The following is a 22,088-nucleotide window of genomic DNA, read 5'->3' on the forward strand; positions in this document are numbered from 1 at the left end:
ATTAACTTAGATAATAATAGATTAAATCATAAATTAAAACAACAGTTTATTAATGAAAGTGTTATAAGATGCATTTAGAATAATGTCTCCAAAAGAATTAAATGACTTACAGCTTCACAGATGATCTTAATTTCTACCGCTTTTTCTCCCTTTTATCGGCTTAGTAAACTGGAACGTATTCTGACAGATTGCTCAACTGCCTAAACTGCTTTGACATGTAAAGCTGCCCCCGATCAAATGTCTCTGCCTCGTTTTCCCTCTGCTCTGCTAACTTCACTGTTTGCTATGAAGCTCTGGCTTTCAGGAATTATATTATTTGTTTATTTGTAAATTTATTTAATTATCTAATTTGTGCCTGCTCCAGATACGAGGAACATTCTCTTGATTCTGTGTATTCTGTTGATAACTAGCAAGGTGCTTCTTCTTTGCTCTCTACTTAACATTAAGCATCCTGTATTTTCTTGCTTGCTCAGCTGATCTGAAGAGCGAAACAGAATTCTTGACCGTAACAGTCCTTGAAGACAAGCACTGTTTTTAATTCGCTGTTGTAGCCACAGAATCTAGTGAAAGAAGGAACTCATAGAAAGTTTGTCGATCCAGTGTTTTAAGACTTCCAGTTCATCTCCTTTTTCTAACCGTCTTAGCCAAGATCCAGACGCCTTTCTTTTGTAGTGATGATAGTTAGTGAAGGCACGGGGCAACCACAATTCAGATCATCAAGAAAACTCTTTCTAAAAGACATTCTGCTTTTTAATTATTTTATGTTTGTATTTGCATTTAAGCTTGACATTCTGAGAATTTATTTCCAAACAGATGACAGAAGTATGATGTAAAGAAAACTCAGGAGTAGTTAGAGGGATGATGAATTTCTGCACGTCTGTGGATGCTGGGAACTGGGGTACCACTGCTGACACCAAATTACACCACCTGAATCCAAGGTGCCTCCATACTTTCTCTAAAGCTCAGAGCCAATTACATTTGTCTATTGTTTGTGGGGAGTTAGGAACGATGCTGTTTAGCTTTACCATACCTTGAGACACAGGTTATTATTCAGATTGAACAGATAAGAGGATGGACCTCAGAGAAGGTGAATAACTTGCGTATGGTTACACATCTAGCAAGTTCTTGCTATTAACTATTATGCTGTGTTGTCTTTCAGTCCTTCCTACTCATTCTTCACCTGGAAAATGATCTGAAAAAGCAATTTAGCATTTTTCTTAAAAAAAAAAAATTACTCTGGAGTGTGGTAGCATGAAAGGTGTGTTGTGAAAGTTTGGCAGACCGAGGGCCTTGGATTTAGGTGATGTGATCTGGTGTCCGCAGTGGTACCCCAATTCCCAGCATCCACAGAGGTGCAGAAATTCATCATCTCCCTAATCACTCCTGAGTTTTCTTATATGTTATACTTCTGTCATTTGATTGGAAATAAACCCTCAGTGTGTCAAGTCTGTATGGAAATACAAGTATAAAACAGCTAAAAAGCAAAATGTCTTTTGGAAAGAGCGTTCTTGATGATCTGAACTGTGGTAATGTGCCTTCTCTAACTATCATCACTAAAAAAGAAAAGAGTGTGGATCTTGGTTAGGACAGCAAGAGAAAGGAAGCCAGAAGCTTCTACGCAAGAGGAGTCTGAGCAGTAGAAATACAGTGCTGAGCACGCTTGGAGTTTGAAATCCTCTTGTAGCCTTGTTAAAAAAATAGTGAGTTAATGTTAATAACATATTGTATTTAATTTAGTATATCCAAAATATTATTGTTTCAAAATGTAACCCACAGAGAGATAATTAATGAGGCCATTTTACATATATTCCTTCATCCTAAGTCTACAAAATCTACCAAGTATTTTCTGCTTATAGTATGTCTCAGTTTCAACTACCTGCATTTAAAATGCTCAACAGACACCTGTAGCCAGTGGCTACCATACTGGACGGAACAGCTACCAAGGACCTGAGGGAAAAATCAAAGCATTCGCCAGTGTCAGCTGCTTCCTCCAGCCTCCGGAGAAGTGGCTTCTGCATATGCATTCGAAACATTCTGGAAGCATTTTAACCACACAGATGTCTATATTCTATCTCAAACTATTAAATTAAAATTTCTAGGAATGATCTTTGGACACGCCTGAGCAAAGAGGACCTTGAAAATTCACAGTTCCAGCTCAATCCTCTTAGAGTAAAAAGGGACACGAACTGGCTGGAAATATGCCCTCTACGTTATTTCTCTCAGGAACCTGGGGAGCTGCTCCATGGCAGATTCTGGTATTTGGGATCTTAGCCATTTCTTTCCTTTAGATATTTGAGTAGTTGCTTGGAAAACGGTTTCTTTCGAGTTTTTCTGAGCTGAAGTGATGCAGTGGGAAGAACAGCTGATTTAGCCAGAGTGACCACTTCGTAATGGACGTCGTATCACGTCAGTCCTCTGCTCTAAACCCGGGGAGGGATTTCCATCTCCTTCTGAGGGGAAGCCATGCCCTTACAGTCTGCAAAACCCGGGCCTCTCCTCTTATCTCCAGCCCCATTAGATTCCCCGCCTCATTTCCTTCTGTTCTTCCCACTGCTGCTCGTTCTGCTCCATCCTCAGCAGCCCCCCATGTGCTCTAAGCACCCACATCAGACCAAAAGATGTGGCCCCGGCATTAGTATCATCAAGAAGTTATGCCTGCCTCGGGGAGACAGACTCCTCCAGGGCAGCGTGTGGCTTCCCTGGCTGTCAGGCTGTCCTCCTAAGACACGCTTTCTCTTAGTTGAGCCTCTGCTAAGCTCCAAGGAGCAGTGAATTCAAGCCATGCTTTCTAATCAGCACCCGGAAGGCAAGTACTCTCTGGAGCTTTAATCAACTGCAAAGACAAGGATAGGGCTGGAATGTTCTCACGAGAGTTCAGGCTCCTAAAAGGGACACATCTGAAAAGATGACCACCGGCATGTTAATCTAGATGTGGGTCCAGGGAGGATCCAGAAGTGAGAACTGAACGTCCTTGAAAAATGATCACAATCTGCTGCTGTTTGGGGAGAACACTTCTGGTCACAGTCCTCACAGCGACAGAGCACGGATACAGTATTGTAGCTGGGGAGGTTTTAAAACAGCTGCAGCAGACATGGTCTGAACCATGAGAAGAATCTCAGTGAAGCCCTGGAGGAGTCACTTTGCAGCATACAAGGGGGATTCCAAATCTGCACGACTTAAAACCTTTCTAAGACTTTCATAGATGTTTTACTTCTTGGATAATTTCCCATTGCCAAACCTATCACCTCAAAGGCAAATTGCAGTGAGCTGCCCATCCCTGACCCGAGGCTTCGAAAGACGCAGAACAGAGGCAGTCATCTGCCACCCCAGGGGTGGTGGCTTTGAGTAGCAGACAACAGGCTTGCTTACCACAGGCTTGGGTCAAGCCCTTTCCCACCCAACCAACCATCATCAGTCTTAGCGGCCAACTGGATGTTGCTGCCTTCATATGGGACCGGGAGTCTCATTTTATGGCTTCTGTCAGGTCAGGATTTGTGCAGAAGGATACAGGGGTCAGGCTCCAGCTGGAAAGAAGCATTTAGCTTTTGTAGAGCTTCAGGGAAAACTCCAGTGATTGCCACACAAATGGAACGTGAAGGAATAATCTCTGCTGTGCAGGATGGAGGGGCACCTCTGGGACGTGACTGGTGGGGATCCTAGTTTCAAGTGAGCGTTTCAGGTGGGATGTTTAAGCGGTGTTGCTAAGCTCTGCTTCTTCCCATCAGATTTGGTTTCAGGAAGCCGCGTGCTTTAACCATAAGCAGCCGATGGGACACCAAGTACTGTCAGAGGGCTCAAGTCTGCCAGGACGGCCGAAACACCTTCTTTTAATTTAATTTTTCTTTTTGAATGTGTGTGTTACCGCTATGATCAGAAAAATAAATCTTTGCCCCAAATGAGACATGTTCTGTTACTGACAGTAGCTCAGACGGTTTGAACTGCAAAGCGTTTCTTTGTACGCTGGCTGTTGCTCTGTTATGAAAAATGTTAAAAAGAATGGATTGACATTTTGGCTTTGTTTCTGGGATTTTAAAAGAATTTATTAGAATTTTTCTTGTTGGGCAACCTTTTTTTTTCTTGGCATCGCTGGAGGCTTTTTAAAGGCTCTTTTTTTGTTTTCATTTTAATAAGTTTCAGGACTGTGCAATACATCAAGGTCCTGCACTGCATTTTTTCAAGTACTCAGCCACATGTGGATAATCTTAAGCAATTAGAGAATAATGCTGGGAAAACTGGGTTCTAGATCAAGAAATTCTGATGTCAAAATAAAAACTAAACCTAAGTTATGAAAAATAAAATATTTTTGGTCAGGGACACACATGTCCAGTACTAGTGCAGTGAAGTGAATTTGAAGTGAATTCATGGTCAGTTTTCAGCGTAAAAGAATAATTTTCCTTATGAGTAAAATCATATTTGATGATGTGCATTAAGTCAGCAGCAGACGTACAAAATTGATAAATGAATGTATAAGTGAAGATATACAAGTCGGGACTCAGCTTAACTTTTTTTTTTCTTAGGACCGTGCAGTCAAGGAATTAGGGCACACTGTCTAGAAAAGAGAGTCCCAGAGGTAGCAGGGCTGTTCCCTGCATCCCTGCCGCAAGCCGGGAGACTTTCCTGGAAAGACCTCAGTGCGTCCCTCTGCGTATTGCCTGCTCTCCCAGCTCCACTGCTCTGCCCTCTGCCTGAAAGAGAAGCTCTTTACTTCCTGGGGTGAATCAAAGCTCAGTGGTTAAGGGGACAGGAGTCAGAGCTGGGTTGTTTACGTCCAAATCCTTGCTCTGCCGCTTAGATAGGTACCTTCAGGCAAGCTACTGAATTCCTCCATGCATCAGTTTTTCATGCTCCTAAAATGGGTCTAGTAAAACGACCTCCCTCATTGGATTCTCGTGCAACTGAGCTAAGTAATACACAGAAAATGCTCAGGAAAGTGCCCAGCAGTCGTAACTGCCAGACTTGCCTGATCCCACCTGCAAGGAGCCAGTCACTGGGCTGTTCCTCAGCTGCTCCCTCTACTGCCTGCGGCTGCATTGCTATAAATTCCACCCCACTCCCTGCCCCATGCCAGTGTGGGGTGTGAGTTTCCAGACCCAGACCCACCTCCCTCCACCTGCCCGCCCCCAGTTCACCCCAATCCTGCTGCTGTGAACTCCTGCATTCCTGGCCACACCAGGAATTGGAAAAAAGTCTAATTAATGGTTGATTTATTTCACTTGGGACTGACATGAGCTATCTAAACTGTACTTTTAAAATACAGTTTCTCTAGCTGGGTCTTGACATTCAAAAATAATTCTAGGGAATTTCACTTATGATTGCCCCTTGGGATTAGTAGTCCATTGATCCTGAAATTGGTCAGCTCTCGGGAAAATTAATCTTATATGTGTGTGTAAACGCGAGGCCCTCCTAGAAGCTCTTTAAAAGTTCTATGTCTGCTTTTGCTTTTAATTAGTGCTTGCAAAGCTGATGCAATGATCAAGACAAAACTGACTGGATTTGACAGGTCAGACGTTGATGTGGGTGCTTTTTGGCAGGCATTTCTAAACTCCCGCTGCCTCGGGCAGCTCAGTAGGACTCATTTGTAAGATCATGTGCTCTGAATGCCTGAGCAGCCCCCCTTTTCTCCCCATGGTCTTTGTTGTGATTCGACTACTCGGGAAATATTAGTGATTTCTCAGAAAGGAGTTTCGCCAAGACAATGGGGAAATGCAAGTGGTCTTCAGATGCCTGAAACAATGTTATGAGTCTCAAATTACAGGATATATTCGATTCTGACCTGGATGATTTGATGAACATCACAGCTTTGGAGATGTGCCATCACTGTGTACTCTAGATTTTAAAAAATAGCATCAAACAGGCAGAAGAAGTCTTTGAGATCTTTCATTGTGGTAATTCATTACACAAACTGAAACAAGACCAAATGGATTTAAGTGGGATGCCCGTGTGGTTTGGAAAGCTAGTTACAGTTTAGGTTGTGAGTTTAACGCTGTGGGGAAGGAAACTCTGAAAGGTCAACTACAACTTCTGTGGCAATAACTTCCACCATTTTCATTTTATTCTTAAGTTGGTTTCTTGTTTTTTTTTTTCCTTATGTCTTTCTAGGGGTGAGGAGCTCACGTTAAAAGTAAACATTGCCATATTCTTTTTCATTAAACATTATTACAAGATATTGAATATAGTTCCCCATGCTTTACAGAAGAAATTTGTTTTTTATCTGCTTTTATATATAGTAGTTAATATTTGCAGATCTCGAATATATGTGTATACATTGGGACATTATTGCTGTACACTAGAAATTGACACACTGTAACTGACTATACTTCAATTAAAAAAAGAATTGATAAGCTAGACTTCATTAAAAGAAAAACAAAAACAAAATAAACATTTCCCAAACTAGGAAATTCAATAAAAACACTGGTTCTAGAAAATACTCCTTTATTACATATTTACAAAATACCTACTTTGAGCCAGGCAGTGTGCTGGGGGTTGGGGATACAGGGATGAAAAGATGCCAGCCCGTCTTTGAGGATTTTATAGTCAGATAGGGTGATGGTTGTCCCATGGGGTGCCATGACTATTTCAGGGGCCCAGAAGAGGAAGTGCTTGAGGAGGAGTTGTCAGGGGCTCCAGCCAATCAGCTGGATGCTGGTCATGTGCTCAGTGAGTCTGTGACATGGAGCCGCTGCTGTCCAGCACCCTCAGATAACCGGGGAGGTAAGACTAATACGGGAGACAGGATCTTATAAGACTTATTAAACATTAAGATCTTTCATAAGTGGCACAGACTGCTCAAGGCTGGCATCATCTGAAAAGGCATTCTCAAGGAGGCTGCAGTAGAACAAAGCCTCTAGAGAGAGGGTCACTCAAGCAGGCAGAGGGACACAGAGAGGCTACTCCACGTGGGGTGGGCAGGAATGAGAACCAGAGCTGGGAATTGGCTGGGGTGGCCTTGGAACCGTGAGAGGGTGGACTGAGCCAGGATGGAGCATGTGTGTGATGAATATTGAAAAATAAAGTCGGGCCAACCCAATTGCAGTGGAAGGTCCATCTTGGCTAAGAGCGGGAGAGGAGGTCAGGGAGATGCGTGAAGATGGACAGCACTAAGAGCCACGCCCGAGGGGGCCTGGGAGGAGCCCCAGCTCAGATAGGGGTTGGAAGACCCGAGGGTGGTCTAGGCTCTGCCACCTCCAACTGCAGGAATCGTTACAGGCCTCAGAATCCCCATCAGGGCCCCATTATGACTTCTGGGGGCCCTGGTGCTCTTATCTTTGTGGGTCTTTTCCTCCCTAAAAAATCATGAAAGGTCCTGTCTTACAACTGTGCTGATACAAGGATGAACACATTAATACTATGTCTTAAAATAGTTTCTTTGACCTAAAAAGTCATTTTCTTATGATTCTTAAAGAAATGAAGATATTTTTGTGGGACTCTAACAGCATTGTGGGCACTGTGCCCACCTGAGCTAATGACCAAGTTGGCCCCGTCCTTGCCTGTACCATACGGGATGGAAGAGGGCAGGAGTCAAACATCTTCACCTTCCTCAGAAAGTCAGTAATGGGTGCCAACCTCCCCATCTGTACAGTATGGTCAGGATGGTATTTTCAAAGCTTAATATCTGATCTGAAAACAATCATATGGGTAAATTATTTGCAGGAAAAGGAAAGATAATGAATTAATTTTATGAGGGGTAATTTTAAATTATAGGTGAAAATCCTGTTATCCAAAACGTGTTTTCATTAAAAGAAAAAAAATCATTTTAAAAAAAGAACAATTAGATCGTTTTTCAAAAAGAAATATGTGCTCATTATAAAAAACTCAGCATCAAAAGATACAAATAGCTTACACTCTCCTATGCTGCTTTTACAGGAAAAAAATAAACTCATATTCCACTAAAAACTAACAGGGAACAGAGACTGAAATGTAACTAAAGGAATTGCTCAACTCTGAGTAAAATAAAGTTAAGAAAATGTGAGTTCACTGCCTCCTCTAGTTCTGATCCAAATTTCAAAGTATTTGGAGTTCATGCTTTCTAATTTGTGGTTTGTGGTAATGGCTATGTTTGTATTTCACTGAAGATAGATTTTTTTTGTCTTTTATATCAGTCTTTTTGACATCAGTGGCTTTGAGGGAGAGGAGTGAAAATGTCTTTATTCCACTATTTTTAATTCTCATTTTTCAGCAATCATTTTAGTGTGGTATTTATCATTTATCCTTTTTACTATGTTCCTATTTTTCTAGATCTTTTATTATGTATATTTGAATTTACTGGTTTTGTCATCATTCTTATCTTTTCTCTCGTTTCTCTTTTTTTTTGCTCCATTTTTCCCTGTACGATGTCGTAGATTTTTTACCTTCTACATCTTTTATTTTTATACTTCTGCTATCAGATTTTAATTTTCAGAATGGTGAATTTCTGTACTCTGAATTGCATACTTCCCTTCCTTTTTCATGGATGCAATACTTTCTTTTCTCTCTCTGATCCATTTTCTAAACATGGCTGCCACAATCGCTCTCCTTCCCCGTCCCTAGAATCTGGGCAGCCTTGGGACTTGCTCGAACCAACTGGATGCGGCAGAAATGATGGTGCATGACCTCCGAGGCTAGGTTGCAAAGGGCAGTGTGACTCCTGCCTGGGAAACTGGACCAATCTCACTGGAGCCATCATTAGCCAGGAAAGCAGCCGCCCGCCCCCCGTCCACCCTGGCGGAAGAAGCCATGCTAGCACACGTGGGGCGGCCACGTGGAGGAGCCTCGAGTCGACCTGAGGAGGGAAAGAAGCCTGGTCAGCTTCCAGCTTCCCCAGGTCCAGCTGCCATCCGACTGCAATCCCCCTAGAGCCTCCAGGCCAGAAATGCCCATAGCACCCTTCCAAACTCCTGACCCCCAGAAACCATCTGAGATCACGAACGTCTGCCGTTGTTTTAAGCCACTAAGTTTTGGGAGCAATTTGTTATGCAGCAAATGGAACTGCAATACAGAACATGAATGGTGGTTTCTACAGTTTTTCAAAAAAGTTTGTTCTCCCAGTGTTATCCTTGTTTACACTGAATCTTCTGTTTGGTGTTTGTCATATTTGAGGCTTGAATCACATGATGGGTGACGTCGTGAGAGGAGAGAGTGAGGCTCTATGTTTTGACCGGACCCTTGTTCATGGCGGGCTTCACAGCTGGGTGGCAGGTCCGGTCCATTTGTATCTGCCGCCCTTCGCTCCAGGGATGACCCCTGGTCCCACAAAAGAACCCTCCAGTTTTTCTCCCCAGGAATTTGCAGCCAGGATTCTGGAAGCCTGAATGAAAACGTTCCCTCAATTCCTGTGCTATCTGTGGGAAACTTCTAAATGTTGCTGTCCTCTCCCATCCTCTTCACTCCTGTTGACTCATGTATTTTTTTTTAAATCCTTTTTTTTAAAAAAAGGGATTTAAGAGTGAAGCAAAATCAGACAGGTGTGATCAATCTGTCACATTTAAGTGGAACTGAAGTCGTGAATATCTTAATGAATGAATAGCTCAGCAAATAAATGTGCTCAAAGAGCATAAATTGGAAATTCATTAAAAAAGGATCAAATTCAGGTAAAAAAGAAATAGAAAATCGTACAATTTTACTGTAGTTCGCTGTAACAGGACAAAGGTGAAGTGTCTGAGCCCTTTCTACCTTAGGAAATAGGAAATGGGGACCCTCTGAGAGGCAGGGCTTACCTTGCCATCTTAGTTTTGCCTTCGAAAGTCACACACGTTTATTGTAGAAAAAAAGGACACTTTTATGTAAAATGAAATGTGTATGAATATTTGTAGATGGCACAATATTTCTAGCATTTTACTGTCCCATCACACTACCTCTGGAGGTAACCAGTGCCAACAGTTTACAAAATCTTTTTAAAAAGACTGGCAGGACACTCATGAGCTTATCTACAAAACAGAAACAGACTCACAGACATAGGAAACAAACTTATGGTTACTGGGGGGAACGGGGGTGGGAGGGGATAAATATTTGAGATGTGCAAATATTAACTGCTATACATAAAATAGATAAAAAAACAAGTTTCTTCTGTATAGCACAGGGAACTATATTCAATATCTCATAGTAACCTATAATGAAAAGGAATATGAAAACAAATGTATGTATGACTGAAACATTATGCTGTACACCAGAAATTAACACACTGTAACTGACTATACATCAATAAAAAAGACTAGCAGGATTACATGAATACTTTGCTATGTAAATAATCTGATTCCATTCATGTTGAAAACAATTCTATGGGGGGGTGTGTATTGTCTGCATGGTGTATATGATATTATGTTATAATATGTATATTATATATGTAATAATATGTATATTATAATGTGCAGGTATATCCCTTTTTCCCCCCTCAGGGCTCCACTTTACCACCATAAGAGATGTCAACAGTTGGAATGCTCCAAGCATTTTGGAGTGAGGAGGAGTTATTGCTTATATTAATGGCCAAAAAGGAGTGAATTTGCCTTCTTTTCTAGGTAAAAGAAGACCAGACGAATATGCCTGCAGACAAAACGCTCACAGAAAGTACCAGGCATCCATGTATCATCACTGGAAATTGTCTGAACTGCAGAAATCTTTCCGAGGAGGGTGCTTGCCCTGGAAGTGCATGGGTTTTTAACACAAATACAATCAAATGTTACCTAGTCTGCTTTTTAAGCTTAGCTGTGTATCATGGACATTTTCTCATGTGAATAAATATGACTCTCTCACTCTTTCTAACGTTTAAGTACCACAATCAAGTCATTCCTGTACTGATGGACATTTAGTTTTCCCCTACATTATCACACAGAAACCAGTGGCGATGCCTGTTCTTGTGAACACAGCAGTCCTCTGATACTAGTTCCTCTAATAACAGCTCCTCTAACACTAGTGTTTCTCTAGGACAGGTTTCTTGAGCACTTGGGTTAACAGAATACGCATGCAGGTGACATTTTGATAAATGATAACCTCTTGACCTCTAACAGGTCATTTCACACAGTCTCTTATGAACTTGGTTAGTGTCAACTGCAATCTCCCTCCCTGTCCACCCTGGGACACCAGCAAAGGGAACTTTTGAACCTGGACAGTGACTCCACCTGTACAAACGTGGCCCCTGCAAGCTCTCTGTCAGCCCTGCGTGGGCCTTTCTCAGCGACACATCGATCTTGCCAGACCTTTCTTTTGAAGTCTTGCTCTCCAGTAATTAACGAAGTGCAAATTAAAATGATAAAGAGCCATTTCTGGCTTACTGTTTTCACAACAATGAAAAAAGAAAACGCTGCTGACAGCGTTCAGAGACCTGGGCTTCCTCGTGTACTGCCTGCACGCCGGCTCCGTGCTTTGGGAAGTTAGGCTGGCTCCACACATGGAAAGTCATAAACATAACAGCTCCTCTAACTCTGCCTCTCCACATGTGGCAACCCATCCTAAGTAAATAATGTGAACTACTGAAATGGCATTTACAAACATCCTTACTGCAGTATCATTTACCATAAAAAACTGGAAACAATTTCAAGAGCAAAAATACAAATTGCCACTTCCTTACTGTGAGACACATAGGTTAAATAAATGCTGGCAAATCCACCGGATGGAATACTAAGTAGTCTTTTAAATGATGGGTATGAAGACCAAGTGGCTTCAAGGAAAAATGCTTACACTATATATGCTAATACTACGTACATTATAATAATATACATTGATCTCAGGAACTTGGAATACATTTTCCTACAGGAAAATATTCTAACATGGATCAATAACTAAAGATTATTGGCAATGTAACTAAATTATGGCAATAATACGATTAGCCTCAATTCCGACTCTTAGTAGCAAGGAAACCGTCAGAAGAAGGATGTTTCCTCTGTCTCTGCCCGGGCAGGGCTGGCCTCCAGCACAACCATGAAAGAAAGGGGCATCTTTGCCTCCCTCCACCTACTCTGCTCCTTCCATCTCTCACTACAACTTCTCAAGTCTCTGTCCTCACAGAAGTCACCTTAATCACCTCCTCAAAGCTTGTCCAGTGTCTTCCTCACTCCTAAATTACACCTGGCTCCGTAAAGACTAAATCCACAATCATGTGCCAAAGAGAAACAGCCTCGCCTTCCTCCCAGACCCACTCTTGCTAATTTGAACGATGCTCTAATGAGTAGAGATCGGGCCACAGGAAAGAAAGTGAGCAAGTCAGGCAGCTCAAAGGAAACCGTTTTGGGTGGAGAGAGGCTATTCTCCAAGTACATTCCTTAAACTATTCCTGCTCTTCCACAACGTCTCCCTTTAAACTCACAGATGCTCTAGAAGTTTAATGTTAAACAATATCAACTATTTCATCCAAAGTAATGACGGTGAGCAACTTTAGCAACATGTGTGTGCACATGTGCTGGAGTGGGGTGAGGTCAGCGATAGGAAGTGGGGAAACTGGGCAGCGGCAGATGCGTACTTGCAGGCTTGCTTTATAAAAGAGGATACCAACTGCTGTGGTCTGCGTGTTTGTGCCACACTCCACGCCTTCCCCAAATTCACATGTTGGAATCCTGATGCCCAAAGGGATGGCGTTAGAAAGTGCGGCCTTTGGGTGGTGATTAGGTCATGAGGGTGGCACCCTCATGAATGGGACTAGCGCCCTTATTAAAGAGACCCCACTGAGCTCCCTTGTCTCTTCTGCCACGTGAAGATACACAGAGAAGTCTAAGATCAAGAAGAGAACACTCAGCTGAAGACACTGGTACCTTGATCCCGGACTTCGGTTCCCAGAACTGTAGAAATAAATTTCAGCTGTTTATAAGCCGCCCCGTCTATGATCCTTTGTTACAGCAGCTGGAATGAACTAAAACACCTCCTCTAGATTCTATCTAGCATGCCAGCCAGCTATGTCCTGGCTCATGAGTTACTGCACCCTTGTCCAGCAGATAAATATTTCATTTGTTTCATAATTTCTGTATTATCCTTTCGCCAGAGCAAGGAAAGCTCATGTTACGATCAGAGCATCACTGTGCAGTCGTAATGCAGGTGCCTGGGCTGCACCAAGGCTAAAAGCTCACAGCTGCGGGCTGAATTCCTCTCCATAACTGATGCTCAGCCCTGAGCTGTAGCTAACCAAAGTGTCTGCCCTCTTATTTCCTTATAAAAATGGATGGACATAGAGATTTACTTTGGTAATTTCCTTTTTTTTTTTTTTTTTTGGAATTTCAGTCATCAGAAACGCATTACTCACAGCGCTGCCTCCAGACGAGAACAGAGATACTGCAACCCTTCGGCAGCCATCAATCAGTAATTCGAAGCATGAATTTCATCAATAGGAAAACTCAGAGAGCCTGGCCTGTATTTACCCTACAACTCACCTTCTTTGTTATAAAGCAATTTGGAGTGGTCTCTCAAGTCAGAATTTATTTGGTCAGACTCTCCATGTCCCTGTTTCATTCCTCGCCTTATATATTTGGAGAGAAAGATCTGATCCGCCATTAACACAAAATCATGGCTATGGTATGTGGGTGGTGCCCTAAAAATACAAAGAAATGTCTTGTTTTCTGAGGTTTACAGTTTAAAGTTGAGAGGCCCAGTACAACTCTGTCTCTGTTTCTCTGTGCTGCATGTGTCTGTGTGTGTATCTGAGCGTGTCTGTGTGTGTGTTGTGTGTGTTTCCTCAATCAGCCACGCAGAGAGAGCCTCAGGAAGGAAGGCAAAGAAAGAGGGGACACTTACTCAGCACCTTTGGGACTCAGGCCCACACTTTGCTATCAGGGTGGTGTGACATAAGAGGGCCAGCTGGGCAGGATGCATTTCCTACCGTCCCTGGAACTCAGTCACTTGCCATTACGTACAGGACAACTACCCAGGGAAGGCTGAGATGGGCTGAAGTGCCGTGAGGATGCTGGTGAATGGACCGCCTTGTAGGGGAGCCCAAGCGTGAGTCATTTACAAGCAAAACCCTCCGGGCAGTTTTTCAGACTGGTTCCTCTGAGATTCATGAAAGAAAAGAAGTGCACAGATTTTCAGCTGAAATCATGAAGTTAATATGTGGGGAAAATAAAGGGTGTGATTTTTTTGTAAACTTCACGTTACTGAGAGTTCTGAGTACTTCAAGGCTTTAGGTGAGATGCTTATATTTGTCCTCCTGGGAGCTGGGAATTTTGAAGGTGCGTGCATGCTCTGAGTTCTTAAAGGCATAGGGATTTGAACCCACAGCCTGACATCCACCATTTCTCCATGAAGACGGTCTGCATCTTTGATAGCAAGGGTGGTGCAGGATAAGAGCGAACTTCCTAGCTGTCAGAAGTGTCCAGATAGGGAGCGACCTGCCTCCTCCACCAAGCACGGCCGGGGTTCCATCCAGTGGGTGTGTCATACAGAGGGTCCTGTGCTGCCACATGTGAAGGAGAAGACATCTCGCTTGGGGTCGGGGTCCTACGGTTCCAACCCCAATCTGTCGTTTCCTTGCCAAGGGGCTCTGGATAATCAACAATCTCTAGAGGCCTCAGTCTCTTCATTTTCACATAGGAGTGCTAATACCCACAGCTCAGAACTGCCGTGATGATTCCATAAAGACATGTGAATGCTTAGTTCGCTGCCTGGCAGAAGAGATGTTCAATAAAATGTCAGTTGAATATGAATAAATGTAATATCCTTTTCAACCCTGAGAGACTTTGATTTTGTGACAAAAGGCGCTTCACAAGCTCCTAACAATTTGAGAAACTGGAGAAGTGTTGACATAAGTCACCCAATGACATTTGAATGTTAGGGTAAAAGTTGAAAGTCTGAATAATGATAAACTCATTATGGTAACAGGAAGAAAACTTTTTGAAATAGTCCTTGATATTTTTAAAGAAGTTATGAAGAACTGCAATAACCACATGTGGTTCATGAGTCAGTAACATACTGTGCACAGTCACATAAGATAACATTTCTGCTTATTTGAGAGAGGGGGGCCGATAAGCTTATTTGAAATTTATAGCGTGGTCTACTGTTTTAACTTGATTTACATGACTTAATTTATATTTTTAACCAAATATACAGGATTCCATTACAGGAGACATTTATTGAGGAATTACAAAAGCCAGCAGGATAAAACAGACCTACTCAAAAGGGATTTAAATCAGATTACTCTAATAGCAAAGCTTTAGAAGGTATCTCACTGATAACCTTTTTAATCTTTGATTCTAAGAAGTGACTAGCATTGGACTTGTGCAAATATTTGGGTTACATTTGGCTTAGGTATGAGAAACACCTGGACTCATTAATCTCAACTGAAAGTGTCATCCTTTATAAGGGGGCAGAGAGACGATTAATCACTGGGGATATGGCAAAAATTTTAGATGAGGCTTCTACAATATGGCAGTTAGTTTTTATTTTTGAAACTCTGTATTCAATGAACCCATCCATACTCCTTTCTGAAGACCTCAATAATAACCCCAATGTTCCAGAATCCATTCTTATTTCATCTCAAGTGTATCTGCTGCTTTCATGGTGTTCCAGGTCAAAGGATTCGTGACAATTCCATGATACACACAGGGATTTAATCAGGGTCACGACATGCAAGTGTTGGACTGACTACGAATGCAGCTCTGCAGGCCAGGGAACAGGGAAACTCTGAGGTCTAATGTCTTACTGAACGTTGTCATCTTTTAGCTCCCGGATAACGTACATCTCTGCGGTACAGAGACCCAGGCAAGCCCGGATATAAGCAGGTGGGACGGACGGCTTTCTGCTGCCAGTTAGGGCACCAATGTGGACAGAAAAGTTCTGTGCAGAGTTTCCCGGTGGCTTCTGAATGGCAACGTATTACACCTCGCAGTCCTCTCTCTAAAGAGACCCTCAACTGAGGACCACTGACTTAGTAATAACCTTAATAATAATTTGCATTTTCATAACATTAATGCTCTTCAAAGTACTTACACATACATCAGTTCATTGGATCCTCACAATCATGTGAGTAATACATTTTACATAATTAGTGCAAGTTATAAAGAAACTGAATGCCAGGAGAGTTGCATGATTGTTCAATTTTGTTTTCAGTAACGTTGAAACTGGAATTCAAGGTATTCTTGCCCCACTGTTCTAAGTAATATTAGTTTTCTCTCTTCAAAGAAGAAAACTCAAACTCAAAAGGTACAAATCCCTTTTTCTAAAAAATAAAATTAGTTTAGAATAATGTTGGCTGTGTTGCTGATCATACGGACGGGGTTGGAAGGAACAGAAGACTTAAAAGAATATTTTAGTACTTGCGAGGGTGGCAGAGAGCATGATTCACAGAGGGGCTTGAATTGGGGCCCCTTCCTAAGCAATACTTGGCCCAAATCCTTGGGGAGTAACACAGGAAGTAAACTGGCCCCTGGAGTGGTAAATGGTAAATTTGTCCAAGTCTAAGGAAGCAAGTTTGCATTAATTAAGTCTGAAATTTAGAATAGAATATTAAAATAAAATTTGAACATGAAGTTAATAAAGAGTTCTTAGAAGACCTCCATTAACAGGAAAGCAGGGATAAACTGTTACCTATCTATTTATTGATCTATCTTTGAAGTGGTATATTTAGAAATAAAAAGAGAGGATGTACCATTAAGCACATATAAAACTCTTGGGAAGAAGGGGTGAGGAGAAACATGGGAGCATGATAAAATTTTGGAAAACTGAAAAGATTCCCCATTCTGTTTTAAATTACTTTTTTTTTTTTAAAGAGCAGTTTTAGATTTACAGCAAAATTGAGAGAAAGATACAGAGATTTCCCATAAACTCTGTCTTTGTAGGTGCACAGCTTTCTCCATCATCAACAGCCCACACCAGGCTGGTACAGTTGTTACAGTCGTGTTGTTGATTTGTCGAAGATGTTGGCACATCATAACCACTCTCGGTGTTGTACATTCTGTGGGTCTGGGTAAAGGTGTAATGACATGCATCCATCATTATAGTACCATACAGAGTAGTTTCACTGCCCTAAAAATCCTCTGTGCTCTGCCTGCTCATTCCTCCTCCTCACCTGCACCCAACCCCTGGCAACCACTGATGATTTTACTGGCTTGTCTCCATAGTTTTGCCCTTTCCAAAATGTCATACGTTTGGAATCATACAGTTCCGTATCAGCTTCTTTCACTTAGTAATGTGCACTGAAGTTTCCTCCGTGTCTTTTCATGGTTTGATAGCTCATTTCTTTTCAACTCTGAATAATATTCCACTGCCTCGATGTACAATTGTTCATTGATCCATTCACCCACTGGAGGACATCTCGGTTGCTGCCAAGTTCTGGCAACTATGAATAAGTGTCTGTACACATCTGTGTGCAGGTTTTTGTGTGGACATAAGTTTTCAACTCCTTCAGGTAAACACCAAGGAGAAGGACTGCTGGATTATGGAGTCAGAGTATGTTTAGTTTTGTAAGAACCGCCAAGCTGTCTTCCAGAGGGGCTCTGCCATTTTGCATTCCCACCAGCAATGAATGAGAGTTCCTGTTGCTCCACGTCTTCACCAGTATTTGTTGTTGTCGGTGTTCCAGATTTTGGCCATTCTAAAAGGTGTGTAGTGGCACTGTAGTTGTTTTAATGTGGATTTTCCTGAGACATATGATTTGAAGCATCTTTTCATATGCTGATTTGTCATCTGTATAACTTCTTTGATGATGTGTCTGTTTAAAGTCTTTGGCCCATTTTAAAATTTCCCTAGTCTTTTCATATTAAAATCTAAAGAAAGCAAAGCTTCACAAAATATTACTGGCCAGTGCAGAGTAAGTTAAAAAAAGAGTTAAACTGATCTAAATTCTAAAATATTTTGTTTGCCATTAACTTTCCAAAGCAACCTATTTTTGTAATATTAAAAGCAAATGAGTATTTCTTGTGAGTATCAATTATATTATTTCAAGAAAAATGCTTTTTTTAAAAAATTGGGATGTTCTAAACATTTTTTTCTTTAGGTTTTAGTAATATATGTTTAAGTGGCATTTATTTTTGTTATACTTGATGTTCAAAGGGCTTCTTGAATCTTCAAGCTTGAGATTCATTCATGACAAATGTTTTTTAAAGAGTCCTCTCCCCTAACCAAAGTCCTGGCCCAGCATTCCGTGCGACCCACCACTACCCGCCCTGCTGCCCTTGGACGGGACTTTAAAAGCAGCTCTGCCATTAGCACCTTCAGGTGGGCTGGTTCCATATCCAGGTGTCACTCAGCACTTTCCGAACCCGCGTTCCCTTGGTACTGCAGCTGGTCTACCACCTCCTCTTCCCTCCAAGGCTCATCTCACTTATCCGGGTCTCCTTACTATCAATTCACCACTTCCCATATAGTAGGCTTTTGGTGAATTTTTTTTTTCTTTTTATTGGTCAGTTTGAAAGCTGTTATTGTTTATTAACTGACCAGATTACAAAAATAATCATGGTAGATACCTTAGTTCATCCTCCTAATGAGCCTGTAGATCTGGTCTTCCCTGTTGCCAGCACCTCCACTTTCTACACAATGGATGGTCTTTATCATCATTCCACCTCGTGGAGAAGACAATCTGAAGGGCCACGGCAAGTAGTTTGCTTGTCTGTAACGTTTTCCAACAGTGTCGATCTCACAAAGCAGATCCACACAGATGTTGCCATATTTACCAAGAGATCGCACAATCAACGAGTTATCTGTCAGGGCGATTCCCTTCTTGTTGATTTTGCCATAACCACACTTGTACATCAATTCATTTACTGACTTCGGGTTTGGGTGCCCCTGTGCAGTATGTGGTTCTACAATTCTCAGCGTGTTAACTGAGGCCTTGTTGAGCTCCACAAAGGTGCCACTGAAGATCGGACGCAGGTAAAGAAGTTGCAACACCGCTTGAATTTTGGGCTCACACCACTGGTACCTCTGATCCTGATGACAAATGCCAATTGGTGTACAAGTATTTCACTATACTTGTGCCCAGTGCACACAAGTAAATTAAATTCTTATTAATGACCAAGCCACTTGATCTTACCTCATTCATCCAGAACATCAATGTGCTAATTGTTACTGCCGGTGATTCAATTTCACTGAGAATTTTGGCTTATAGAACTTGAACATTTTAGAAGCCACCTTATATTTAGTGGACTCATCACTTGGAAGATCAGCTAGAGAATACTGTCAGGCTGAATTAAACTTTCACTGTATTATGTGCCCCGATCTCACGAGAACATGGAGAGAACACATTTAAAATGTCAAGCTAGGGATGGCTCAGAGAGAGCAGCTGGCCCTCATCATTTCCACTTCCTTAGGGTCTGGTCTTCACTAGAGGAAAAAAAAGCAAAATACCCATTTATCTAAATCAACCACTATTACAGTCAACTGAGATTGTTGGAGGTAAAAATATGTGAATGAGTTCAGAGCCAGGGGGTATCTATACGATGGGCAGACTAAAAACAGCTCAAAACCCCTCAGGCTTGATCATTTAAGAAAGGGAATTTCTTCTAGTCCAGGTATACTTCGAATGAGCCCAACTGCTAAGGCCAGAGCTGCCTGTTGGCAACGAGAACCATACAAAAAGGTTGTGGAGATGAGAAACTGTATGTCAGAGGCAGGTCTTTATGTCCTGAAGATGTGATGAAGCAGTTAAGGGCAACGTGAATGCTGGTGAATGGATGTGCTTGTACGGGGAGCTGAAAACGTGGGTCATTTAAAAGCAAAACCCTCCAGAAAATTTATTAGACTGATTACTTTTAGGTTCACGGAAGAAAAGAAACGAATAGAGTTTCAGCTGAAATCATGATTAATTTGTAGGAAATGACACAGTATTATTTTTATAAACTTCGTATTATTTAGAGTCCTCATTCTTGCTAAAGAATGAGGAATAAAAACATTCAGCAACACACACAGGAGAATAAAAAATGTGTCCAAAAAGGTCCAAAGCCTGGTGGGTATGAGAAATTGGCACAAACTTGAAAAAATGTTATTTATCCTATACCTACAGCAAAGTCCAAAACTTTGTCCTTTATTACAAAGTTTAGTGATTTACAAAGGGCTTGCTTTTACCACTGAATTTTTAAATCCTTTTTTCTATGAAAGTTAATTAACTAGGGTTTCCTTTATTCCTGGGAACCCGAAGAAAACCCCAGGCCAGGAATGTTATTTACAACCACAACATTCCATAATTAAGTCACCCAAGTGTGGGGCTGGCTGGTGCTCTTTGAAGTCCCCAAAATCCCAAGCCCCCAGCCCGGAGCTCTCCGTGTGCCTGCATTCTTTCGCGAGAAGACAAAGACCATTGTCCCTTGACGAACGTTTGCCCTAGCAGAACTAACCGTCCCTAGAAACAGTCTCACAACACCCTGGGCGGACAGGGGCCTCACTACACATCCTGCTCTCACTGGATTCATAAACCCCATTACTCAGAACAGCATCTGGCAGATCTTACCTCACTTGTAACCAGTCAGGTACCTGTGCCCCAGGTGATCACCCAGGCCCTGCTCCTTGTGTGCACAACCCCTTCCCCAACGAGATACCCTACAACGTTCACTCTTGGTACCCACACAGACACCTCTCATCTGTGCCTGCTGTTGCCTACAGCAGTGTATCTGTTAAACTTTTCCTTCGTTTCTTAGACTTTCCTTTGTCTTTGGTAAATTCTTTTACTGCCCCAGACACTGGACCGCCATATCCTCCGACACTAAACCTGTCAGCCATCTCTGCAGCTTTGACCTTTTGGAATCAAGTCAAAAGTATTTTCTTTTATCCATAAGTATTTACGGACCTTTGTCTACAAGTATTTCTTGACTTTTCTTTTTTTCTTTTCTTTTTTTCCTTTCTTTAAGGTTTTAAGCAGATTATCTTCATGTTTCTCTGATGCTTTGAAGTTGTATCCCAAGGTCTGAGGATTTAAGAAACAATAGAGAAGGAGTATTTTCCTTTCTTGAATAACACTCTAAGAGGAAGAGGAAAAAGAATTCAACTCTTGTTCCTTCAGGCATTCATCCAAACTGATAAAATCTGTTCCAACGGGAAATGAAAAAGAAGCCCATGAAAAACACCTCTTCCTGCTTGTGTCAGGTTCTCCTCCAGGCTGGGATTAAGACTGGGTAAGTCAATCTGAGAGAAAAAGGCCATTGAGGCCACTAGTTTCATATAAGGAGGAGATCCTAAGATGCATAACTCCAATGTTTCTCTTTTTCTCTCTCCCCAACTTGTTTATAATACTTTTTAAAATTAATTTTCCCAAAAAGGCTTCAAACCCACTCTACAAGGGCAGCTCATGGATTCACTCTGCTTCCCACGCAATGCCTGGAGCCTGGGAGAAGCAGAGTTTGGGCGATCTCCAAAGTGCACTGGGCAGACCACGAAACATTCCTCCAGGAGGTAAGAGGGGAGAGCCCTTCTCTCCGGGAGGTTCAACTTGCACTTGAGTCTAGGTCTCCTTTCAGCAAAACAGAGTCCTGATCTCTTTCAGTGCTTTCCTGTCCCCTGATGGGCTTTGCATTTGGAAGGGATGCAGCAGTTGCTAAGGTGACCCAAGCTGGCTCTTGATGGGGACGGAGACCTTGTATCAGGAACTGCACTACTGGGCATGCCCTCTGGGCTGCAGTGACTGTTGCCTCCTTTTCCATCTTCAGAGTCTGCATATTCCTCAGTCCATCAGGGCTTAGGCTCTGGAGACTACCTTTTCAGTTTCAGAATAATATGACTGTGACCACAATTGTGTAGAGTTGACATTTTATGATACTGCCATTGCCCCCCAAGCAGCAGAGTGGCCGTCCAGAACTCAGAGGTGATTGAAATGATGCCAGGTAGGCACCTGACATTTAAAACTTTTAGAAAAGGATTAAAGGATGACATGATTTCAAGTAAAAACAAAAACCCAAACAAACAAAAAAAGGAAGAGGAAGAGTGCCGAGAATGAAAAGTGACACCTGCTGCTTGACTGATGTGTGTCAGGTTCTCTATTTGGAATTTTTGTTTTCACTTGGTTCCCTGTGATCCTCACAGTGGAATTAAGAAGTAGCTATCATGTATTTCTGAAGATGAGGCCAAGTGGAGTTAAACGATTTTCTCAAGTTTACACAACCCACAAATGAGGAAGCTAGATTCAAACCCACATCTCCTTCTATCATTCGCTTTCTATGTAGGGACTTGAGTTAGCCATCACAGCTTCTTCTATGTAGATAATACAGATCCTA

The 22,088-nt window shown here is 42.0% G+C and overlaps 1 protein-coding gene and 1 pseudogene across 1 annotated transcript in view; both read right to left on the reverse strand.

Annotated features, from left to right (window-relative positions):
• The window catches only part of CNTNAP2 (contactin associated protein 2), a 1,833,533-nt gene that overhangs the window by 166,313 nt on the left and 1,645,132 nt on the right, over positions 1 to 22,088 (reverse strand). The gene's annotated exons all lie outside the window — the stretch shown is intronic.
• LOC105068878 (large ribosomal subunit protein uL30 pseudogene) lies at positions 18,355 to 18,928 on the reverse strand (annotated as a pseudogene).

The sequence above is a fragment of the Camelus bactrianus genome, chromosome 7, assembly GCF_048773025.1.
Source record: "Camelus bactrianus isolate YW-2024 breed Bactrian camel chromosome 7, ASM4877302v1, whole genome shotgun sequence".
NCBI lineage: Eukaryota > Metazoa > Chordata > Mammalia > Artiodactyla > Camelidae > Camelus > Camelus bactrianus.